Source organism: Hemicordylus capensis, chromosome 3, assembly GCF_027244095.1.
Source record: "Hemicordylus capensis ecotype Gifberg chromosome 3, rHemCap1.1.pri, whole genome shotgun sequence".
NCBI lineage: Eukaryota > Metazoa > Chordata > Lepidosauria > Squamata > Cordylidae > Hemicordylus > Hemicordylus capensis.
The window spans coordinates 84,168,929-84,193,513 of NC_069659.1; the positions used below are offsets into that span (position 1 = coordinate 84,168,929).

At 44.5% G+C, this 24,585-nt stretch overlaps 1 protein-coding gene across 4 annotated transcripts in view; it reads right to left on the minus strand.

Moving 5' to 3' along the window:
- The window catches only part of APP (amyloid beta precursor protein), a 286,207-nt gene that overhangs the window by 131,965 nt on the left and 129,657 nt on the right, over nucleotides 1–24,585 (minus strand). The window lies entirely within an intron of this gene.

Below are 24,585 nucleotides of genomic sequence, written 5' to 3' on the forward strand. Positions count from 1 at the left end.
CCTTAAATCTCAACGGGAAGTCGGCAGGACCTTCCATGCTGTCAGATGGAAGAACCGAACATCTGGCTGGAGCATCCATCCCTGTTCCTGAAACAGCAGGTCCAGCAGGGCAGTTAGGCGTTTCCAGTCCATCGCCAAATGCAGCAGGGTTGGAAATCAAGGCCTCCTGAGCCACCACGAGGCTATCATGATTGCCCAGGCCCTATCCACCACAGGACCCTCGGAATGACCCTCAGGACCCTCGGAATGAGGGGAAACGGGGGGAATACATACAGAAGAGGGCCCATCCAAGACCGGACGGAGATATCACCCAGATAACCCTCTCCCTCCCCCACCCATGGAGCAGTAACGGGCACATTGTGCATTGTCCCGGGATGCAAATAGGTCTAAAGCTGGGACCCCCCAAAGGCTCAAAGCGAGGCCGTAGCAAACCACAGTTGCAAACCATGTAGCAAACCACGTGTTGTCGAGGAATGCACCACAATGGCAGCCAAATGGACCCTAAGGGATGGAGGTTTCAGACCAGACTCTTTAAGGGAAAGCAGATACGTACAGACATCCTGCACAGGGGGGTTAAATGCATCAAACCCATGCAGAAAAGCAAAGGAACAGAAGCGAGTCCACTTATGGCCATAGGATTTTCTTGTGGACTGCTTCCTGGCCACAAGCAAAATGTCCCTGAGTCTCAGTGGGAAGTTGGCAGGACCTTCCAGGCCGTCAGGTGCAGGGGCCAAACATTCCAGTGGAGCACCCGTCCCTCTCCCTGCGATAGCAGGTTCGGTAGTGCAGGGAGGCGCATCCAAGTCACTGCCAGCCAGCTCAGGGCTGGAAACCAAGGTCTCCTGGGCCACCATGGGGCTATCAGGATGGCCCTGGCACGATCCACCCTCTGTTTGTGCAGCATCCTCGGAATGGGGGGAATGGAGGAAACAGGTACAGTAGACGACCCGTCCAAGATAGGATGGAGGCATCACCCAAAGAGCCCTTGCATTCCCCTCCTCTGGAGCAACAGAGGGCACATCAAGCATTGTCCCAGAAAGCAAAGAAATCCAGAGCGGGAACACCCCCATTTTGCAAATATGTCCTTGAGAACACCATAGTCCAATGTCCACTCGTGAGAGACCACTGCTATCCGGCTTAACATGTCCGTCTGGACATTCAGGGCACCCTGGATGCAGAATCATCAGCAGGGAAGGGAAAAAGTAACTGTTGAAAGCCTGAAAGAGCTACAGAAATCATATGAATCCCAAAAACAAATAGGGGAGTATAAGCATTTTTCCCTTTAGTATTTCTAGCAGCGACTTTGTTAAAACAGAAGTCAGTGAGCTATGAAATGCACACTTTGACTTTGTTTTGGGTGCCTTCCTTTCTTCTTAGCCTCAAAAGGAGGCTTAATTCTTATGCTCGGACATCAAGATCAAGTCAGCCTGAACAGATATTCCATGAGGCATGTACATTATACAGAATTACTCATTATACAGAAAGTACAAGTTATCTCAGACAAAGCCAAAATTAAGTACTAAAGAACATTTCATATTTCTGAGGAATCAGGAGGTAGAGACAGCTAGCTACAAAAGCCACTGTGACACACCGTTCGGTTAACAAAGGACTTCTCTCTTTTTTCTTTTTAAACTTTTTAATTCTAAAACAGATGGCTGAGACATTTCATTACATGTTATTGCAGAAAGTACCTAAAGCCCTACTGCTTACAAAATTCTTTGTAAAATTAAAACACCTCTTATAAAAGCTAATCTGAGAACTAAACAGCTCTGGTTGATAGCAAACTACATATTACTAAGCATCTAGTTCATATTGCTCATCACCTGAGCTTAATAACTGAAGAAGCATTCCTAGCAATTACCAGTTGGTGCTCATAATGTTAATGACGCATTCCTAAGGGGAAACTGCATTCACAGACTGCTGGCCTAAGAAACATGAGCTTGAACAGGAAGAGCAAAAGGAAAAACAGAACAAATGGCTGCTCTACTCATTCTTGAAGGGCTCAAAATTCCTTGACACACTTGTACATTTCTTAATCCAATTTCTGCATAGACCAGACTTCCACACTGGTTTAAACCGTATTTGTATACAAATGATGCTTACCTTCTGTCACAGGCTTCATGAGAATTCCCAGCCACCTTAAACACCTACTTATTTCCTCAAATAAGTAATTCATAAATTCTACATAAAATTTTATCTCAGCCAAACAACCTCTTTCACCAAAAGGTACTGCTGGAAGCATGTGCACACAGAAAGATTTCAAGCCGCGGAAACACACACTAAAACAACTACAGGAATCATGATGTCACATCCTGATTGGGCACATGCTGTCACACCTCTGTGGTGTATAGTACAATGAGGGTAAAAGCCAACCAGTGCTGCACTCAGCACGTTGCAGTGCCTGCTCCAGTGGAACTCACTTTTCTGGGAGAGTTCTTTTGCAGACAAAAAAAGGAGAAAAGAAAACCCAAATATGCTGAGCAAATTGATATTGTTTTTATTTTAGGCCTGGCACATTTTGAGAACCGCTCTTCTTCAGACGCAACTGTATACACATAATAAGGTACTTCCAAAATAAGGTACTTTACTAGGCTGCTGTTGATTTACATTGTTTTTAATGGTGTGGATTGTTTTAAATTTCTCTTATGCTAGCTGCCTTGAGTGCCCTATTTACAGATTGGAAAGGTGGGATAACATCTCATAACAAACAGATAAGTGTAATACTCCTTTCCTAATTTACTAAATGTGTTCGCACATATACAAATGCATGGTCACTTCTAGGTATCTTTCTTCATCTGAGATAATGAACAAATTAACGAAAACTGAATCCTGATATCAGTGGTTTTTGCACAGGCAATTGTTTGCTTATAACAAGATTGTCTTTACGTATTACAATTTCCAATGCAGTTAATACTTGTAGGGGGGGGGAGTTGAATACGGGCATTTTTACAACTTTGAAAGTACTTGAATAACAATCTTACATACTGGTTATACAATAACTTCAAATAACTGCCTTATTTTCTTCCCCCCTTTCCTCTCTCAGCTCCCCTGTTCCACCTACATTTAGCACAATTTAAGCAGAATAGTTTCCCTCTTTCTTCCAGTCTGATGTATCATGGTCTTTATCTGCAATCCCTTGCCTTCTGTTTGAAAATGGGCCACTCCAAATGGTTTCTGCACACTCAGGGACTAGGTATGCCAAAATATACTGGTTTGTAAGAGAGAGAGAAATCAAAACAGTGCCCAGAGACAAGTTGTTTCTATATATCTTCTTTACCACTATTTCAACTACTAGGTGTCTAGGAATTGCAGATCACACAAAACTAAGACCAGAGAACCACTTAAGCCTAAAGCAAGCCAGGAACCCTTTTCAGATCTGTCATGGTTATAGAATTACAACATTCTTGATAGAGCTTGAGTGAGACGGAATGCTACTGACAGACCAAGAAGAAAAATATTATTGGCCATGGAGTTGCCTGGGCAAGAGATCAATTTCTCAACTTGCTATTTCCAGTTCGCCAGAGTCAATATCCACCTGTTCTGCCATTTTTGGCCGCTTGCCCCCACAACTAGCTACGACCACTCAGACCTGCAACCAGAGGCGACACCAGGACTACATTCTTTTGAAAAAAACACATCTATCCCCATTTCAAAACAGACCCCTCAAACCCATGTTGACGCTATTCATGCGGGTGACTGAAGAAAAGAAAGTGTTGTAGCATGCTTGACCTTCAAATGTCAACATATTCATCCCACAAAAAGCTTGCATGTTTACACAGCCACCAAGTGCTGTAACCTTCCCTGGGGAAAGGTTCTGAGCAAAGCGATCATATCAGCCAAAAGCTGGCAGGTGCCATCATTTTATAGTTTTATGAAATCAACTTAGAATAGCTGAATTCCAAAATATGTCATTTCGTGTAATGTAGTTCTACGTCCAACGGTTCCATCAGTCTTCTTTCCAAAGTCTCCCCCAGCTCCAGGGTTTTCAGCAACAGCAACTGCTAAACAAACATTCACTTTTTTTCAAATGCTTCTCTTGTAAGGCAGCAAGGTCTAAATGTGAAATATTTTGTCATAACGCAAACAGACTGGACTGTTCCTTATGTTTCACCATAATCTTGACTTGCGCCTTGCTATGTTATTGCAAATGAACATTAACCTACTGGTTTTTGTAGAATGAATGTTGACTTTTGAAGGTCAAGCACACTAATTGTCCACAAAACTGAAAAAAGGGGGAAACAACTATCTGGAGAAAACTGAGTGCACTTATATTCAACTGAATCAGTTAAATAGTCAGTTAAATGAAACCTCAACAGGAAGATGTTATATTGATATTAATAAGACAAAAGAGTACATAACATGGATAGACTGTGAGTTATACTTTAAAGAGAGCTAATAGCAGAGATTAATCAGGTGGAAAATCACCAGGAGTATCTCTAACAAGTGGCTGTGGATGGTGCTTCACTTGTTGAATTTATGTCTGGCTACACCCCTCCCCAAGCCACCTAATGGCGCAGCGGGGAAATGACTTGACTAGCAAATCAGAGGTTGCTGGTTCGAATCCCTACTGGTATGTTTCCCAGACTATGGGAAACACCTATAGAGGGCAGCAGCGATATAGGAAGATGCTGAAAGGCGTCATCTCATACTGCAAGGGAGATGGCAATGGTAAACTTCTCCTGTATTCTAGACAACCACAGGGCTCTGCGGTTGCCAGGAGTCAACACCAACTCGACAGCACACTTTACCTTTACACCCCTCCCCATCCTCTCAAGTACTGAAAAACCAAAGCAAACTGTGGGTGTATGGACCCTAATCTGTAAAGGCAGCACAGTATAACAAAACATACAAAGTTTCTCCTGATTACAGGGTGCATGAGTTTAAAGTGACCACCTTAACTTTCAATTTCCACATTCTTTTAGGGTATAAGTGCATGCATCTTAACCCCAAGTTTTTTAAATTAAAAAAATCAACTATCACAGTGACATCAATAACTTCAGAAATCACTCTGGTTTCTACCATCTCCTCTGCTACTGTTGCCCCACTTTGCCCTACCATTACTGCCACCACTTGACCTTCCTGCAGCTGTATCCTTTGCCTTTACTCTTCCTACCTCTCATTCTCTAGATCAAAGGAAGACAGAGCGTACATGTAACCAACACAAAACTCCTCTGTATTTCCCCAGTTACATCTTTTAAATATTCCCCCCACTGCAAATTAATAAATGAAATACAAATGGCAGTGACAATGGCAGCAATGGGAAAAGGCAGTGGCAAAAGAGTCAAAAAGCAGCAGCTGCATACCACCACTGGGGCATCTGATAGAGAGGATACTGAGTGCAGTGTCACTCAGCTGCTGAACAAGGGACAGCTGCTATTTGTCCCAGGTGATATGTCAAGTGACGAACTGTATCCATTTGCAACTATTCCTTTTAGATTCTCTCTCCAACTCTGGCCACTGATGCCTAGTACAAGAGGGTCAGTAAGGCAGGGTCGTTAACTTCCCTTAGTGTCTACTCTAGTGGTTTCAAATATATAGTTCTTCCATATATTTCTGAACTACAACTCCCAGAACCTCCAGCAACAATAGATTTATTATGGAGGAACCTTGGTTGGGAACCACTGGTCTCTACTCAATGCAACTGCAGAGATGGTGAGCCTCTTCTCATGACCAGTGAGAAGGGCTCCAGAGCGGGCTGCAGGTAAGGTGGGTTGGACTTATCTTCCTGCAGACAACTGCTCCTCCTGTACTGGGTGCTGCGACGTGTTGTCCCAGCCCCGGAAATACCATAATGCACTGTGTGAGTGCACAGTGCATCATGAGGACGCCCCCCCCCACCGGGCTCACCACAGACTGGCAGTCGTGGCTGACACACCACCACAAAAATGCGGTTAAGGGAGTGCTCGCTCCCTTAACCTCATTTTTGAAGGGTGGCTCCATAAGCGGGTTTGCCACCGTGGTGCCACCAGGATAGGCCCGATCCCGGCAGTTCACACTTGTGTGCAAAACTGGGCTGGGCTCCCTTAAACCGGTTTTGCACGTGTCTGCTAGATCTTTTTGAACCTCACTGCCAAGTGTCTGGGGACAATTTTGAGAGTTAATCATTTGAAAACTCAAAACTTCCTCATGCCCGCCATATCTTAGGGAGTCACTCAGCCTAACACCACAGGCTGCTGTAACTTGAAAGGCTACTTGAGATAAGAGTACAAAAGCATGTAGTGCACTGAAATCTGCTATGGAGATTAGACAAATTACTAAACATCTGAACTATTTTATGGACACTAAATAAATATTCCTTCTCTTTGGCAGCTTGCTCCACTTACATACAAAGTGATAAACAGCTTCTTGCATCAAGGCAAACCTACCTCTTAGTGACCAGGCAAAGAAGCTTTATGAAATTAAGGGCATGCTCTACCTAAAAGTTTACCATTTTTAGCCTACTTTCCTTAAGGAAAGTAAGCTTACAAGATCACCCAGCTGGGCCAATTTGAACCAAATTTGCTACAGTTGTAGGGACAAATAAGGACACATCAACAACTTAGTTTGTGATCATGTCATGTACCCCAATTCAAGATGGCAGGCGTGTGAATGTTTGAGGCAGAAGTGGGCTAACTTGTGAAAATGTTATCCATTAAGTTAAGATACAGTAAGCAGATTAGCTCTTACCAGAACTTATTTTTAAAAGTCCTGTTCAATTATATGGGTAGTAAAGAACATGCTTAGCCAATGGAAAAGTAATGGGATTTTTTAAAAAAATACTTAACTTTGGCTGAACCACAGTCTTGGTTCTAATTGTTTTTTAGGCCATCAATAACTCATAGTTATATGTGGATAGAAGCGCTATCGTCTGGCAACTTGTGTGTGCTACTTTGAAGTCAGCTGAACTGCTCTTGAAATAAAAAAGTGGTCAATTAGCCAAAACCCTTGCTTATTATTTTCAGAAGAAAATATTGCAATGGTTCTTTCCACTCTTTCAGACACGTTGGCAATACTGTCAACATGCACTTCTCAACTTGTCTCTCATCAAGCCAAACATTATCAGTTTATTCCATCTTTGACACTGGTATTCCTTTACTCTATCATCCTTCTGGATCTTGTCTTAAGTCCAGGGCTAGTCAGAGAGACTATATCAGAATAATAAAAAAGCAGCAGCCAAAAAAGGGTTTCCAGTGTCTCAGAGTTCTACCTTCTTGACAATTCAAGCTTACATCCAGCCCTAAATATGGCACTGTTGAGTATGCAGAAACTTAATGCATTCTTTATTTAAAGAAAAACAGAGCTCTGTGAGGCCTGTCTCCATCAATCACACAGCTAAGTGGAGATGGAACCAATTTAAAAGAGCTGGATAAGCTAAAACCACAGTAGCATTAAAATTCTGAGACACCGTTAGTTAATCTTATCTCATTGATCAGGTAGTGGATAGAAAACCCAGTGTCCAGATTTATGGTTCTAACTCTTTAGAGAGAAAGTTCATGAGAGAGGATAAGAGTTTTTCCAATAAAGGAAAAAAGGCAGCAATGGAATTAAGGAGCAACTGAACAGTTAGTTGTGTGTTCTCTGGAAGAACCTTAACAGAAAAATCAATTCAAATTACTATTTACACCTGTGCTTTTCAGTGTCTGAAGTTAACAATGTCTGAATTAACATCTTTACCACTTGCCAATCCTAAGGAATGAAGCTTCATTCAAATCAATGGGAACTTAAGTGTAAAATGAAAACATTTCGAGTTCTTTCAGCAAAGCTAATGGAATGCTTACATTTTTTGCCACGAGTTCCTATTTTTATTAAACATTGATATTGGACTTCAATATTGAAATATTGAACTTGCTACTTAAAAATTATGACATGTTACTTGTCATTGAAGAAGTTATTTTAAGTTCAACAGTAAATATGAATTGCATCAGCATATGAAGAAATTTTCTTAATCTACCCATTAGGAAAAAGAATCTGCCCTGTGCTGTTGCTACAATTGATCAATGGAAGAGCAAGGATAATAATGAAAGGAAAATCATGTGATTTTTGGCTCCTATGCTATGCATATTTTCCTGGGAGTATGCCTCATTAAACACAGTGATGTTTACTTCTGAGTAAACATGTATACAATTGTGGTGTTAGGATGTTTTTATTTCCCCTTCTCTCCAATGCTAAGTATGGAGCTTTATATATTTATAAGTATGGATATACCATTTTATCAAAGCATAAAGACAGCCCTTGGCAGAATAATTCTTCATTCAACATGAAAATGCTTGGATCTGACAACAGATAGAGAAACTAAGAGTGAGCAAGCGGCAATTCTGACTCTAATCTTGAGTACCGGAAGGATATATCAAATACAACACATAACCTTCCTGTTGTTTTTAAGGTTGTGCAGGGCTCACACTGCATGAGAGGAGGCAATGGTAAACCTCTCCTGTATTCTACCAAAGAAAACATAGGGCTCTGTAGGTGCCAGGAGTCAAAATCGACCTGACAGCACACTTTACTTTTAAGGCTCAGTACAACAAAAAAATTCCATTACTCCACAACTTTGTGTATTCATCAATTTTTAGATGTGAATGTACTGAGAAAGAATTGCCCGTTTTCTTCCGATCGTCCAGATGCAGTCTGGGAGTGCTTCTGGATTCACACTTCTCCCTGGTATCTCAGGGTGAGGTGGTGGCCAGAGAGGCTTTCTATCTGCTTCAGCTAATACACCAGCTACGCCTGTTTCTTGAGATAAGCGACCTCAAAACAGTGGTACATATGTGGTTAACCTCCAGACTTGACTTCTGCAATGCAGTCTATGTGGGGCTGCCTTTGTATGTAGTCTAGAAACTCCAGTTGGTACAGAATACAGCAGCCAGGTTGATCTCTGGGTCATTTCGGAAATACCACATCACTCCTTTGCTGACAGAACTACACTGGCTGCCAATAAGTTTCTGTGCAAAATACAAAGTACTGGTTATCTATCCATCTATCAATCTCTATAGACCAATGGTCTGACTCATTATATGGCAGCCTCCTATGTATCCGTGGCTAATCCCATGTGTGGCAGCTCTCGCAAGAGTTCATGAGCAGAAGCACTGTGGTGATTTGGCAGTGGAGATTCCATATGCAGATAGGGATGAGGAGCCTGTGGCACTGTGGTGATTGGGCAGTGGGAATTCCATATGCAGATAGCGGGGAGAAGCCTGTGATGGTTAAGGTCAGTTGGAATGCCCATTCAGGTCATCTGGAGAGGTCTGTCTCCAGTTGTCGCCAGCTGGCAATAGGGGGACAGACCTTTTTGGTTGCTACCCCGAATGCGCTGGAATGCGCTCCCTACTGAAATACGATCATCCCCAACTCTGACAATTTTAAAAAAGCATTTGTAAACCCACCTCTTCAGCAAAGCTTTTTCAGCCTTTTAAATTTTTAAAGTTTTAATCTGTTTTTTATTTTTGGATTATCTAAATTGTTTTAAGATTTTTGTGTATTCTTGTTTAATGTTATTGTTAACCACCCAGAGATGAAGGTTTGGGGCGGTGTACAAATCTGGCAAATAAATAAATCAATAACTGAGTTTGTTTAGTCATATGATTTGTCTTCATCAAAATGTCACTATGACTGTTTCCAGTGGGAGATAGGTCCTTCTCAGACAGGAATGAGACATCAGTGGACTAGTGGCTAGAATAAATTTTACATATCCAGGCCTACAAAAAATTCAAAAGTCTACATTTCACAAATTAATAAATATGATATCCCACCTCAAAACTCTGAAACCCAAAAGAGCTTACAGATATTGTTGCTGAAGGAAATGGATGATAGAAATATTCTGCCCCACAATGGAGATGAAATGGTGCATGTATCAGAGGGAAGGAGAAATGAGTAGGGCGGGCCAGCCAAGAGAGAAAGCTACATAGTATGTAGGAGCCAGGAAGATACGCATCTTCCAGCAGTGTTCCCGCTAACAGGGATTCCCAGATGTTGTTGACTACAACTCCCAGAATCCCCAACCAAAAGCCATTGCTTTTGTTCCCTCTAACATTTTGGGAATCCCTGTTAGAGGGAACACTGGTTTCCATGCTGGGAGAAAATCTAGTATTGGCATTCAAATAATGAAGTGCCAAGTCTGAGTAACGTAAGAGTATATCCATACACCTATGTTCTAAAAAGCCTGTAAATTGCAAGTTAAGGTGTCCATCTCAATTTTTGTATCATACAAGCTGCAAAGACTTTGTGCAATGCCTTGTAAAGATGCACCAGGCAGAAATACACTGGGGCATCTCTAGCAAGTGATTGGGGAAGCTGCAGCCATTTAATTTCTGCCTGGATCCCTCCCCATCCCAATGTCCATCTGAAATACCAAGGCAAAGAGTGACTTCAAAGAACCTCATTTTTAAAGCCAGCATAATATAAAAAACTGTACAAAGTCTCCACAGCTTATATGGTGTAGATATTAAGATAAGCACCTTAAATGGCAATTTCCACACTTTTGAGAGCATGACAGAAAATTGAAAGCATCTAAACTCTCATCTTAAACCAAAGGTTTTTGGATTACTGACTTTCCAGACTTTTAAAAAAGAAATATTTGATTGGGCACTGTGAGAAAGAAAAGTGTTACTCTTACCTATACTGGCTATTATTAAGCCTTCATATTCATAAGCAGTATATCTCTGATGCTGAACTTCCTTGTTCAAAGGCAGTCGGTCACCGCCTTGTGTGCCCTCTCCATCATCTCATGTTCCCCTCTAACTCCGTTTGCCACCCCACCACTGCTTTGCATGCCCTCACAAATCCAGTTTCCATCTCACCACAGCCTTGGGTGTCCTCGCAAGGACTTGCATTTCCTTAAAAGTCCATTTGATACCTTGCATTCCCTCAAAAGGTGCCTTGCCACCTTGTGTGCCCTTATACACTCTCTGCCACTTTGTTGTTGCCTCAGGGGAGGGAGAAAATAAAAGCCCATAATTCTGTTTCACTACAGAAATACCAGTGTGTTCCTAGATTCTCCTTATCAAGCAGCTAGATTCAAAACCAGGAAATCACTCTATAGAACTTGCCAAGCCTTGCCCCTCCCAGACTATGGGAAATACCTATATCAGGCGTTTATCAGAAGCCCACGTAGTCACTTGGCAGATGATGTCCAGAGGGATGGCCCTGTCGAAGGCAGTGGAAGCTGCAACCGCCCTCGTGTGCTTTGATAGAGGGTGGGAGAGGCTTCTTTGAAGTTTGGTACGCCCGAGAGGTGGTGCGGACCACCCACCTGGAGATGGTTTGGGCCAAGGCTTGTTTGCCCTTATTGGGTCCCGAATGGAGAATGAAGAGCGAGTTGGTTGCATGGAGAGCAGCAGTCCGGTCAACGTAGAAGGCGAGTGCCCTGCAAACATCGAGAGAGTGGAGACGACGTTCAGCTTCAGCAAATGGTTCCAAAAAGAATGCAGTTAAGGAGATGGGTTGAAAGTGGTGAAAAGAAGTAACGACCTTAGGTAGGCAGTATCAGGCTGGAGTACCACTTTTTCCTTGTGAAAAATGAGGTGAGGAGGGTCCACTCTTAGTGCTCTTAGTTCATTAACCCGCCTGGCGGAAGTGATAGCCGTAAGAAATGCCACATTACAGGACAGGAGGTCCAAAGAAATTGTAGCCATAGGTTCAAAGGGAGGGTACATAAGGGACGAGAGTACCAAGGTGAGGTCCCACGCTGGGGCCATAACTGGTGAGTCCTGATAGAGATTATTAAGGCCTTTGAGAAAGTGCTTGACAGTCAGGTTCTAGAACCAAGATGGTGTGGAAGGTGGAGAGTTCGCCACTATGGCTGCCAAGTGTACTTGTAGTGAGGGTATTTTAAGTCTTGATTCTTTGAAAAAGAGTAAATATGAGCAGATATGTTCCACTGAAACAGAGTGTAACGGAACTCCACGGTCTCTTAGAAATTTCTGAAAACGGGTCCATTTATGTGTGTAGGAGGCGATGGTAGCTGGTTTACGTGCAGCACTGAGCATGCACTGAAGGTCTACGGGAAGGTCAGAGTTATGTGCCAAGACGTGAGGGACAGGCGCTGGAGATTGGGATGCAGGAGGCGACCGTCCTGTTGGGAGAGCAGATGTGCTAGGTATGGCAGGTGGTGGTAGCGGTGGATGGACAGGCGGAGGAGGCGGGGGAACCAGGGCCTTCTGGGCCACCAAGGAGCAATCAGTATGCATCGGGGACGGTCCTGTGAAATGTTCTGAAGAACTCGAGGAAGAAGAGGTATGGGTGGAAAGGCTTAGGCTTGGGGGCCTGTCCATGGTATGGCGAACACATCCCCCAGAGAGCTGAGTCCGATCCCTGACCTGGAGCAGTATTGGAGACATTGCGTGTTCGTTTCTGATGCGAAGACGTCTATTTCTGGGAGGAACCAGCAGTGGAATAGAGTGCGAAGCAAGGGGCGATGTAACTGCCATTCGTGTGAGGACTTGCGGGATCTGCTTAATCTCTCTACAGTCACGTTGTCTTGTCCCTGGATGTGGACAGGAGGGAGCTTGAGGAAGTCCCTCCCTGTCTGTTCAAGTAGGCTTTCGCAGTAGTGTTGTCCATTTGGATTAGGACATGAGAGCCTGCTATTAAAGGTAGAAAGGCCTCAGGGCCTTGAAGATGGCCAGAAGCTCGAGGTAGTTGATGTGGTGGGAAGTTTCTGTTGGGGAACAGAGGCCCTGGACGTTGTGGCTCCTGGCATGAGCCCCCAAGCTTTCCATAGAGTCGTCCGTCGTGAGTATGAGGGCGTGGAGTGGGGTTTGGAAGGGGGAGCCGATGTGGAGGTTGGCAGGAACTGTCCACCACAGAAGGGAGTGTAGAACTTAAGGCGGAACGTGTAGGTGGCGCATGAGGAAGTCCTCGTGTGGAGAGAATACTGAGAGGAACCAGTGTTGAAGGATTCTGGCATGCAGGCGGTCGTGAGGGAGGGCGTAGGTAGTGGAAGCCATGTGGCCTAGTAGGTGCTGGATCGTTCGTGCCTGTTGGAAAGGGTGGGAAAGCAGGTGGGAGGAGAGGTCTAGAATGGCCTGAATCCTGCGGTGTGGCAGAAAGATTTTGGCCTGGACAGAGGCGAAGAGGATGCCGAGGAATTCTATCGTCCTGGAAGGGCACAGTCTGGATTTTTCATAATTGACCTGTAGGCCCAGGTTGGACAGGAGAGTGGTGACTGTGTGCAAGTCCTCTAGGAGGGACTAGGGGTCATCCGCCACCACGAGCCAGTCGTTGAGTTATGGAAATATCTGGATGTTTCGTTGTAGGAATGCAATCACTCGGGCCATGCATTTGGTGAACACCCTCAGCCAACCCGAAGGGTAGAGTCCTGAACTGGTAGGTGACATCTGATATTTGGAAGTGGAGGAAACGGCGATGCTGAGGTCTTGTGGTGATATAATAGTAAGCGTCTATGAGGTTGATGGAAACGAACCATTGGTCTTTGTGCACAAGGGAGATGATGGTAGAGATTGTAACCATGCGAAACCTACAGTAGGTGATGTGAGTGTCGAGGTTACGGAGATCCAGGATGGGGCGAAGGGAGCCATCCGGCTTGGGTACGGTGAAGTATCGGGAGTGAAAACCCAGGATTGCGGGTTGTGAACTGGTTCTATTGCAAGTTTTGTAAGTAGAGAAGTGACCTCCGTGAGGAGAGCAGGGGTAAGAGCCGGTTTCCGGAGTGGAAATAGGAAGGTTGTATGGAGGAATAGATGAGAATTCTATGGCATAGCCGATTCGTACAATGGTCAGGACCGAGGAATCTGTGGTGATGCTCTCCCAGGTGGCAGTGAAGGGGGAGAGTCTGGTACCCCAAAGCGGGGAAGGATGGGAGTCACTGTCATTTGGCCTGGGGCTGAGATGCCCTAGGACGCTGCTGTTGCTTTGGGCTGGTGAACTGGGAGCGCTTTCTGTACAGCTGGTATCTGGAAGGATGAAAGGATTTGTCCTGTGACTGATAATGCTGGGTCCTGGAAGAGTACTGTTGCTGTTGCCATCTTTGAGGTTTGTATGGGCGGGTTAAGGATTGCTGAAAAACCCATAGAAAGTGCTGTGCTGCAGAGCTTTTGCACCTTCTGGAGAGTGTCGTCTGTCTTCTCCCCAAACAAGGAGGAGCCATCAAAAGGTAGATCTTCTACCCTGGACCTGGCATTGGGAGTGAGGCTGGAAGAGCATAGCCAGCCATGTCAATGGAAGGCGACGGAGGTAGCCATCACCTTAGCAGCTCCTTCTATAGAGCTCTTGTTTGGAGACATGTGTAGCTTCACGGAGGAAGACCTTGGTAGGGCCTCTTTGGTCTTCTAGTAAGTGGTCTAAAAAGGGTGCGATATGGTCTCATAGGTACGATTGATACCTGGCAGAGTAGGCCTGAAAATTTGCAATTCTTGTTAAGAGAGATGAAATAGAGTATAAATGCCTCCCAAATGTGTCTAATTTCCTCCCTTCTTTATCAGGTGGAGGTGTATCCATGGAACCTAGAGAGCGAGGACTCGACTACAATAGAGTCAGTAGAAGGCATCATCTTGATATGCAGAAGCGTGTACTTTATAAAAGGAGTCAAGTTTCTTCGATGTTTGAGAGAGGGAGGAGGGTTTGTGCCAGGAGGCCTTAGTCACCTTTAAGATGGAAGGGTTCAGCGGTAGTGATACAGAAGGGCGAGTGTCCTCCTTGATCAACTGAAAGATGTGGTCCGGTTCAGATTTGTCCTCCTGGGAAAGCTGGACACTCAGGGATGATGCCATACGAGAGATGGCATATATTTTGAAGTCTTCAGAGGGTGAAGAAGGTCTGGGTTCCATCAAATGTGTAGGAGCGGAGGAACCCAATGAGATGCCATCTGACTGAGAGGACTCTAGGTCTTCGTCATTTGAGGAACAATCAGAGGAGTCCCTGGAAACAGAAGAAGTAATAGCTTGGTTCCTAGGCCTAGTTGGAATAGGTCTGGTATCTGGAGTGATGGTGGCTGTGGCCACTTAAGTAGGATAGTTCCTAGGTGGAACTCTTGGTGGAAGCAGAGAAGTGGTTCGAGGTGGAGGGGGAAGGGTAGTTGGTACTGAATGAAGGTTCGGTATTGAGGATGATGGACCCAACAGTAGAGGCGAGGAGGAATGATCGAGGGACGGTCTTGCAGCACTTGACATCCAGCGGTGGCATCAAACCTCTTGGTTGGCATAAAAGTAGTCCGACTCCTCTTCCATTTGCCTCACGTAACGTTCATTGAGGGCAGCTTCTAGATCCCGGTTAGTCCACTGCCGTGGCTGTTTGGGGTGAATGTCCTCGGGTTTGGAGCCCACCTCGGACTCGTAGATGGGATCGTGTGGACTAGACGCATAGACCACATCAGTTTCCAGGATGGTCTCCGTCTCGAGAGTACGGGATCAACGCTTGGTCTCATGGGTCGATCTTTGCTTCTTTCTCGGAGGGTCGTCTTGAACATGATGGTCCTTCTTCCTCTTCTTCTTTTTCCAAGGTTGGACAGCATGGGGTTCTGAGTGCTGCTTTCAAGATGGACACCGCCACAGAACTCTTTGGTACTGATGTCGAAGCCTGAGCATCAGGATCGACCGGCAAGTTAGCCTCCGGAGTGGCCACTATGATCCCCGGTGGGGATGAAACAGGCTGTAAGCCCCGGGCTGAAGGGGAGCCGCTTGTCGACGCCTGCATGGTCGGATTCGGCTTGGAGGGGCCAGAAAACTTGAAGGCTTGTTCCCAAAGCCAAGATCTTAGGTGAGATGCCCGGTTCTTATGCGCCTGTTTGGTAAAGGCTACACAATGGGGGCAAGAACCAACTTAGTGAGCTTCCCCTAAACAAAAGAGGCAGAGTTTGTGGCCGTCAGTAGATGGAATTTTGGATTTGCAGCTACCACACTGCTTAAATTTTGTAGTCTGGGCCATAGGCCGAAAAGGCAAAGGAAGGTAAACTGTAGCACACCGGACCCGAAGGCCGCAGTGGAACGGGGGGGGGGGGGTACCGAGGGAGAAATAAAAACGCTAACGAAGGGGAGAATACTAAAATAAATATAGGGAATAAAGTCGGTACTTAGCAAAGTTAAGCCCGCGCAGCTGTCTATATACCGTGGGGGCGGGGTTACCGCCAAAAGTTGGAATCTAGCTTGGAAGCTCCGACGAGGTCTCTGCGAATGGTTCAAAGCCCATTCGTATAAAGCACAGAGACCACGTCGAAGAACCTTTCTTCTCCTCAGACCTTTTTTTATTGTGTAAGTTAAAAACACAAAACAAGAACTGCAACAAAGAAGAGGCATTTTGACGTATATACATCAGCTTCAGTATTCTATGTCCCACTGTTTAAATCCACAAACTTTACTCAATCTAATTAAATAACTAATTAGTACATAAAAGGAGGGGAGGAGAGAGGAGGGGAAGGTTGATGACTCACAGCTATGCCTGTTTAACTGACACTGAAAGAAAAACCAGGGAGAGAGAGGGTATGAAACAAAATATTACTTGCACCCTTTGATGGCCTCTGTACGTTAAGACTTCCTTCTTTTTTTTACCGTTGACCTCAGGCCATTGCTTATCCAAAGTTTCATACCCTCCCTCTCCTTGGTTTTTCTGGTTTTTCCTGTTTAGTTGCAGCTATTAGAAATTAAAGAAGGTATCCCAGGTACATTTATTTAGTTATTAAAGAATTGCTTATAAATTGAAATTCTTGATTATTCTTGGAAATTATACTAGTTTTAAGCTATATGAAAACATGTCTTCCATGATACGATAGATAACCTTTAATATACAGGATCATTACACTTTCATCAAAAGGAAAATCTTTTGCTGACAAATCTGACAGAATAGACGGCCCAAAATCTATGGAGACACGGCTCCCTAATGTAATGCTGGTATTTCTCTTCATTAATTTAAATTAGGATCTCTTATTTCCTGACTGAGAAAATTGAAATAGTCACAGAATTAGTACATGGTTTTCACAGATAACAGGTTTTGATTTAGTGTTATTTAAATGATTTCTAGTTTGCATGCTATAGTCACATTAACTCAAAGCAAGCCCTGTAATCTAATAAACTCAATCAATACTTCTGGTGCATTTGCTCAGAATCCTGCCTCTCATATTGTATAAGCCATTTCACTAAAAAGAAGATAAGGAATCAGCAAATATTGAAGCCATTCGTTACATAAGATCCCAGAAGCCTTTAACACAGCAAAAGGCCAACAGGAAAGTGGACCATGGATAGACTTTGGCATGAGAGTAGACATATCTCTGCCAATCAAATAACAATTCTTACCCCATGGAAATAAAAGCACTTAATGAGATCAACTGACTCCGAGAGGTCACGTATCCCTTGAGCTAAAAATAAAGTTAAACCCACCTAAAATTTTGTAGCAAAACATGTTATCCAAAACTAGTTAACATGGAATACATTCGCATAATCACGAGTGTACTTCCTAACTAAATTATAATTTAATTTAGTACTCTTTTGATAATTTTAATGCTAAAATATCTTCTGTGAGGACTATCCCTACACCACTTTTGTACTGCTACATTGCAACCATACTACAGAACATGGATCAGTAAAAGAGGTATTTCTATATGAACAATGCAGTTCATCTTGTTGAATATAATTTGTATAACCGGTTTTTGAACTGGGCATGGAAGCATCTAGGAGGTGGGGATGAAATTATTTGTATGGGTCACTTATTTGTATGGGTCACTTTCTAGTTTTGATTGCATGACACAACAGCCAGAAGCTCAGCTTCCAAGGACATGGTATAAGGGCCCACTACCTAGTCAACTCAAGTCTTGGCCTGGTCAGTGCCTAGATGGGTTTCTTCTTGATAATCCCATGTGTGCTGCTTTGAGTTCCATGATATAAAAGCAAGAGTTAAATGTAACAAATAAATGTCATAGAACAAAAATGGCTGTCTGAATGGCTGTCTGAATAGCCAACGTGGTGTAGTGGTTAGAGTGCTGGACTAGGACCGGGGAGACCCGAGTTCAAATCCCTATTCAGCCATGAGACTAGCTGGGTGACTCTGGGCCAGTCACTTCTCTCTCAGCCTAACCTACTTCACAGGGTTGTTGTGAGGAGTAACTTAAGTATGTAGTACACCGCTCTGGGCTCCTTGGAGGAAAAGCGGGATATAAATATAATTAATCATCACCACCACCACCACCACCACGGAAGAACACAGTGAGGCACTGATATTTCAGACACTGAAACAAGAAAGTCTGTAACATGGGGAAAAGGAAATGTGGCTGACATCCAGACTAAATTACTGTACTCTGGGGTAGTCCTTTAAAATAATTCCTAAATAGTACTCTCAGTGGAGTAGGAAGAATGCCAGCAGCCCCTGTCCAGGCCGCTGGCTGCAGCCACTTGCCACCCAAGCCATGCCCCCTGCGCGTCTGACGTCATGACACCCCTGCATCTGATGTCAGATGCACAGGGGGTGTGGTTGTGTCTGCATACGGGGCCACATTTGAATGGGAGACCACATGTGAGCACTGTAAGATATTCTCCTCAGGGGTTGGAGCCACTCTGGGAAGAGCAGAATGTTCCAAGTTCCTTCCCTGGCATCTCCAAGATAGGGCCGTCTGCAACCTTGGAGAGGTCACTGCCAGTTTGTGAAGACAACACTGAGCTAGATGGACCAATGATCTAGATGGACCAATGATCTGACTTGGTATATGGTAATTTTCCTGTTTTCCAGACTACGTTATTCAAAAGTACTCAGTGATAGGAATGTGCACAGAACCGGTTCAGAGGCCATTTATGGGCCTCCGAACAGGTTCGAAAGACCGGTGGTTCGGCCTGTTCGAAGGTGGGGTGGGTTTCTTTAAGGATGGGGGAGGTTGCTCTTTCCCCTCCTGCCGCATTTCTCCCTCCTGTGCTGCCTTTTAGAACGGTCCAGTGGGGTGGCAAGGAGGTACATTGGTGCCCCACCGGGCCGTTTTAAAAGGCAGCACCGGTGGGGAAAATGTAGCGGGAGAGGTAAGAGCAACCTTCCCCCGTCCTTAAGGAGACCCCCGCCCCTTAACTGGCAGGTGCCGGTTCTGTGCATACCACTACTCAGGGATGGAGCCACTATTTCACAGGGTCCCCCCCCCCCCAAGAACCCAGGCTGCTGGGCTCAAGGGGTACGGGGGCTCAACTTGCTGGGCTCAAGTTGCTCCCCAGCCACAACTCTGTGTCTGATGTCACCTGTGGGGGGGCGTGGTCAGGTCTGCAAATGGGGTCATTTTTTAACAGCTTCAGCTGGGAATATGTCTCTCTACCTCTACGAGTAGGGAAAGGCACTATGGCAGCTGCTGCACTGGCTTTAATTTACTATTTACTTGCAAACGGGGCTGTGCGGGCACATTTGCAGATGTGACCACACCCCCTGCAGGTCTGATGTCAGACACAAGGATGTGGCTGGGGCACCAGGCACAACCCCTGAGAACAGAAGCCTGGGTTCTTTGAACCCTCCTGCACAATGGTGGCTCTGCCCCCAGGTACTCCTGAGTAACTTAGTCTGGAACATAGGAAGCTGCCATGTACCAAGTCAGACCATTGGTCCATCTAGCTCAGTACTGTCTACAGACTAGCAGTGGCTTCTTAAAGATTGCAGCTATGAATCTCTCTCAGCCCTATGTTGGAGATGCCAGGGAAGGAACGTGGAACCTTCTGCTCTTCCCAGAACGGCTCCAGCCCCTGAGGGGAATATCATACTGTATTCACACATGCAGACTCCCATTCATATGCTACCAGGGTAGACTCAGCTTATCAAAGGGGATAAGTCATACTTGCTACCGCAAGACCAGTATCTTTCTTCAAACAAGATGAGATCAAGAGCAATTGATCAATTGATGATGGATGAGCAAATCAAGGGGTGGGGGGATACATTCAGTGGAAACATCCAGTATCCTTTTTAGCAAAGGGTAACTGGACTCCCACTGTTGGATCCAATTTTTCTGAATCTCACAGGAAAATGACAAGAAGGCCATGTGTACACTTATTATTTTACTCCTACAATCATATTGCCTGGATACATTTGAAAAACTAGTCTAACCTAACCACTTACAAGATAACCAAATCTTCCAAGCAACAACTTCATACCAGATTATTTTTCCTTTAAGGTAACAGACAAAGGGAAATAGAACTTACACAGATTAAGACATATAATAACAACAACCAATACTGGAGAACCCTGTTATTCACGGTTCCGAGGGTGTCTAATAGACACCTGTTTCCATTATCCATGGATACTAATGGGTTAAAACCCACGTATCCACGGTCCCAAGAGGCCTGGAAGTGACTGTGGAGATCACTTCCTGCTAACATTTTGTCTTCCAGGAGAAAGGAGGATACAAGAGAAGCCATTTTGTGGCTCATTTCCTGGGGGAAAAAGTGGATTTATTCCCTGTGATTTGGTGGCCATTTCATCCTTTGGAGGATATGCCTGGGCAAATGGGGGACCCACAGAGCACAGCACAGTAAATTTGGGGCAGTTTGAGGGCTTTTTCTGACTTTTCCCTCCACCTTGGAACATCAACCCACTTTTCCCCACAGCCCTAATGCCTCATTACTCGCAGTTCCGTTATGGTAGTAGGCGAGGAATGAAACTCCCACGTGTAACAAGGTGCTCTTGTACTTATTATGTCATTTATCTTTGCAACATTCATTCATACACACTTATATCCCACTCTTCCTCCAAAGAGCTGAGAGCAGTGTACATGGATAAGTTTATCCTTACTACAACCCTGTGAGGTAGGTTAGGCTGAGAGTTAAGTGACTGGCCTGGAGTCACCCAGTTAGTTTCATGGTTGAATGGGGATTTGAACTCTGGTTTTCCCAGTCCCAGTCCAACACTCTAATCATGAGACTCAGATTTTGATTTGTTCAAGCCATTTAACGAACTGTATACCTGAGGAGAGATTTGAATCAGGCTTCCTCCAAATCTAAAGCCCAAGTAATTTCCCCACTGCATCGTAATCATGCAAATATTGCCTGGACCTTGATACAAAAAAGCATGCAATTCCCAAGCAGATACTAATTATCGGGGCAAAAGCTTAGCTCAGACCTCGACAAATTATCCTCACCTTTAGGAGCCAGACTGTCATCTGCTATACTGGGGGATTATTGCAGGTTCACCATTCACCCAACAACACCCCTTGCTCCTTGAGGGGGCAGGACTCTCATCAATGAGCTTGCTTACGTCTCTTCCTTGTCATGTCCATCTGGCTCAGGCAAGAAATGGATTGAAGCAAACAGGAGAAGCAGTAAGCAAGCAAAGTGGAGATGTTCCCTCCTCCTGCTGGTCACATTCATCTGGCTTAGAAAAACGATGGATCAACACAACCAGGAGGAGGAAGGAACAAGCTTGCCCAGCCTTGCTTTGTCACTCCTCCATCATGTGGCTCAAAGCACCACACTTACATGTTCAGGTGCCATGACAATCTGGCATCTGGGTATTGCTGGTGCCTGGCTTAGGGAATGCTTCTACACTTTCTTCAAAGCTATTTCTCAACATGACAAATCTAGCATCTTGGCAATGACTTTTTAAAAACAACATAATTAACAATCCATGAGATTCTTTTCACTGTAGATTATTATTATTTATTCGATTTCTATACTGCCGTTCCAAAAATGGCTCAGGGCGGTTTACACGAAGAAATAATAAAAATAAATAAAATGGATCCCTGTCCCCAAAGAGCTCACAATCTAAAAAGAAACATAAGACAGACACCAGCAACAATCACTGGAGGTACAGTCACGGGGGTGGATAGGGCCAGTTGCTCTCTCCCTGCTAAATAGAGATTCACCACATTAAAGGGTGCCTCTTCGTCAAGTTAGCAGGGGTACCTTTTATCCTAAGCACACTCTCACATGAACAAATTCCAGTGAAATCAGTGCTTACTTCCAAGTAAATTTATCTAGGACTGAGATTTTAAAAGGCAGAATCCCAAGCTTTCAGTGTATCAGAATCAGCATAGGTATATTTCTCTGTCTCTTTGGGAAAACTGTAACAATTATGCAGTGTCATATTCACGAGTCCTTGGTTAAATAGAATCAGAGGGTGGAAAGAGCTCTGGTGCAATGAGCCACTGCAGAAGGTAGGTGAAGACCAAATCTTCGACATAGCACAAGTCAAGTATGCCCTGGCCTGGGCTGTGCATCAGGTTACATCTAAAGCAGCCTCAGCGTTGTGAGGAAGATGGAAATGCAATTTGCCTACTTCTGATGTATATAACATTCCACAGCACTGGCATAATGAGTGAGCTGAGGACAGAAGTTCAACTCCTCCATGGTTGATGAGGACTCTATATATTCCAAAAAGTTGGAATACTTAACAAGTATATCCTCTGTGCATCAGCCAGTTCTTAAAAGGTCATTGGCATGAAGGGATCAGGATTTCGACTCAAGAACACTTAAGTAGACCATTAAACTGTTCATCAGCTTCACATGAGGCACGAAAGAGCTCTTCCCATAGCTCCACAAGCGTTCCCAGTCACAGTACTTAGAATATTACTAAGGAGTTCAGAATAACTATCATTCTGCCCCCTCTTCCACCTCTGGAAGAAAAACAAGGTCCAAACCCATCATAAGAGTGACACCCTGTAAAGGCAGATATTGCCATGTATTCGTTTTTTCCTAAACAAATTAAAGTCTGTTCTTTCTCCACTGTTTCAAAGGAGCCCAATATCCTCTGTCAAGAGTTATCATGTTTCCACAGCATTCAAACCAGAATAATGGCCTGCTAGGAAAACACAATCGTTCCACCAGCTCATACATCCATTGCTATGGCAGCTGGTATGGAATGTGGTTGTACAAGTGCTGTGGGGCCCTAATGACCCATTGTGACAACATTAGTGGAAAGAGACAATTCATCCCCACAATGTTATTTGGCAATTCCTGTTATACACCATGAAAATTTATACTTAGCCTTTTAATACAGTCATAGCAAAACACCAACAAGCCTTCCCAATCCCTTCCTCACAGCAATGCCCTACCACTTCCCCAAATTGAACTACTAACAAATGTTTGCAGGATTCTTACTGTATACCTCCTACATTATTATTTCAATACATCTTCTGTGTTATAGTTGAAGGAGGTCTATGTCAGTTTCAAAAGCCCAGTTTTGGTGATAACACAAATGACTAGGGATGTGCACACCTCAGAAGTTTTTCTGAAGGGATGTTATTCCCTTATTTTCTGAGGTGTGAATTCTCATTCAATGATAGCAAATGAGATTTTTTTCAATTAAAGAACTCTCATGACCCCACTTTCACTTTTTCACACTCTCATTTACTATGAATATCAATCTAGCACACAGCACCTTATGAAGAAAAACCTCAGAAATTCACCAAAATCCAGCCCTCTGCCCAATCACTCTGAAATTGGGGACGGGTGGTAGCCTCCACCCATTAGACACTATCTACCAGCCCACCCCACTCTTTTGGGGCAGATCCACTTTCTGCCCCCAATCTGCCCCAAAGACACCCAAACTTCAAAAATTCCCAAAAAATCATCCCTCTGCCCAATCTCCCTGAAATTGGGGTGGTAGCCTCCACCCATTAGGCACTACCACCCCACCCCACCCTTTTGGGGCAGATACACTTTCTGCCCCCAAACTGCCCCAAAGACACAAAAACTTCAAAAATTCCCCCAAAATCAGCCCTTTGTCCAATCCCCCTTAAATTGGGGTGGTAGCCTTCACCCATTAGGCACTACCACCCCACCCCACTATTCTGCCCCAGGCCCCACTTTCTGCCCCAATGGCATGGAAACTTCAGAAATTCCCCCAAAATCAACCCTTTGCCCAATCCCCCTGAAATTGGGGTGGTAGCCTGCACCCATTAGGCACTACCACCCCACCCCACTCTTTTTGCCCAGATCCCATGCTATGCCCCCGAACTGCCCCAAAGTCACTAAAACTTCAAAAATTCCCCCAAAATCAGCCCTTTGCCCAATCCCCCTGAAATTGGGGTGGTAGCTTCCACCCATTGGGCACTACCACCCCACCCCAAAATTTTGCCCCTGGGCCCTTTCACCCCCGAATCGATTCAGATTCGGATTAAATCCGAATCCTAAACGAATCAAGGGTGATTTGGGTGGCCCATATTTGGGCACAAAACAGAACAGGGGTGATTCGGTTCGGGTCCCAAACCGAATCACCAAAAATCCGAATTGCACACCCCTACAAATGACTTTCTTAAAAAGTCATGAGCCCCTGGTGGCGCAGTGTTAAAACTGCCGCCCTGTAACCAGAAGGTTACAAGTTCGATCCTGACCAGGGGCTCAAGGTTGACTCAGCCTTCCATCCTTCCGAGGTCGGTAAAATGAGTACCCAGAATGTTGGGGGCAATATGCTAAATCATTGTAAACCTCTTAGAGAGCTCCGGCTATAGAGCGGTATATAAATGTAAGTGCTATTAAAAGTGAAGAGTAGTATAGCAACCTCTTTGAGCAAAGCTATGCTTTTTATTATTATGCATGATTTATTGTAAGCTGCCTCGAGTCTGGAAAGAAATAAGGTAAAACATTCTAAATAAATAAATCCTGCCCACAACACATTATATGGGGATGAGATATAGACCCAAGAGGACTCCAAAAGACTAATTGAAGGCTAAGGCTTCCCTGCTAACTGGGCAAAGAGGCATCTTTTACTGTG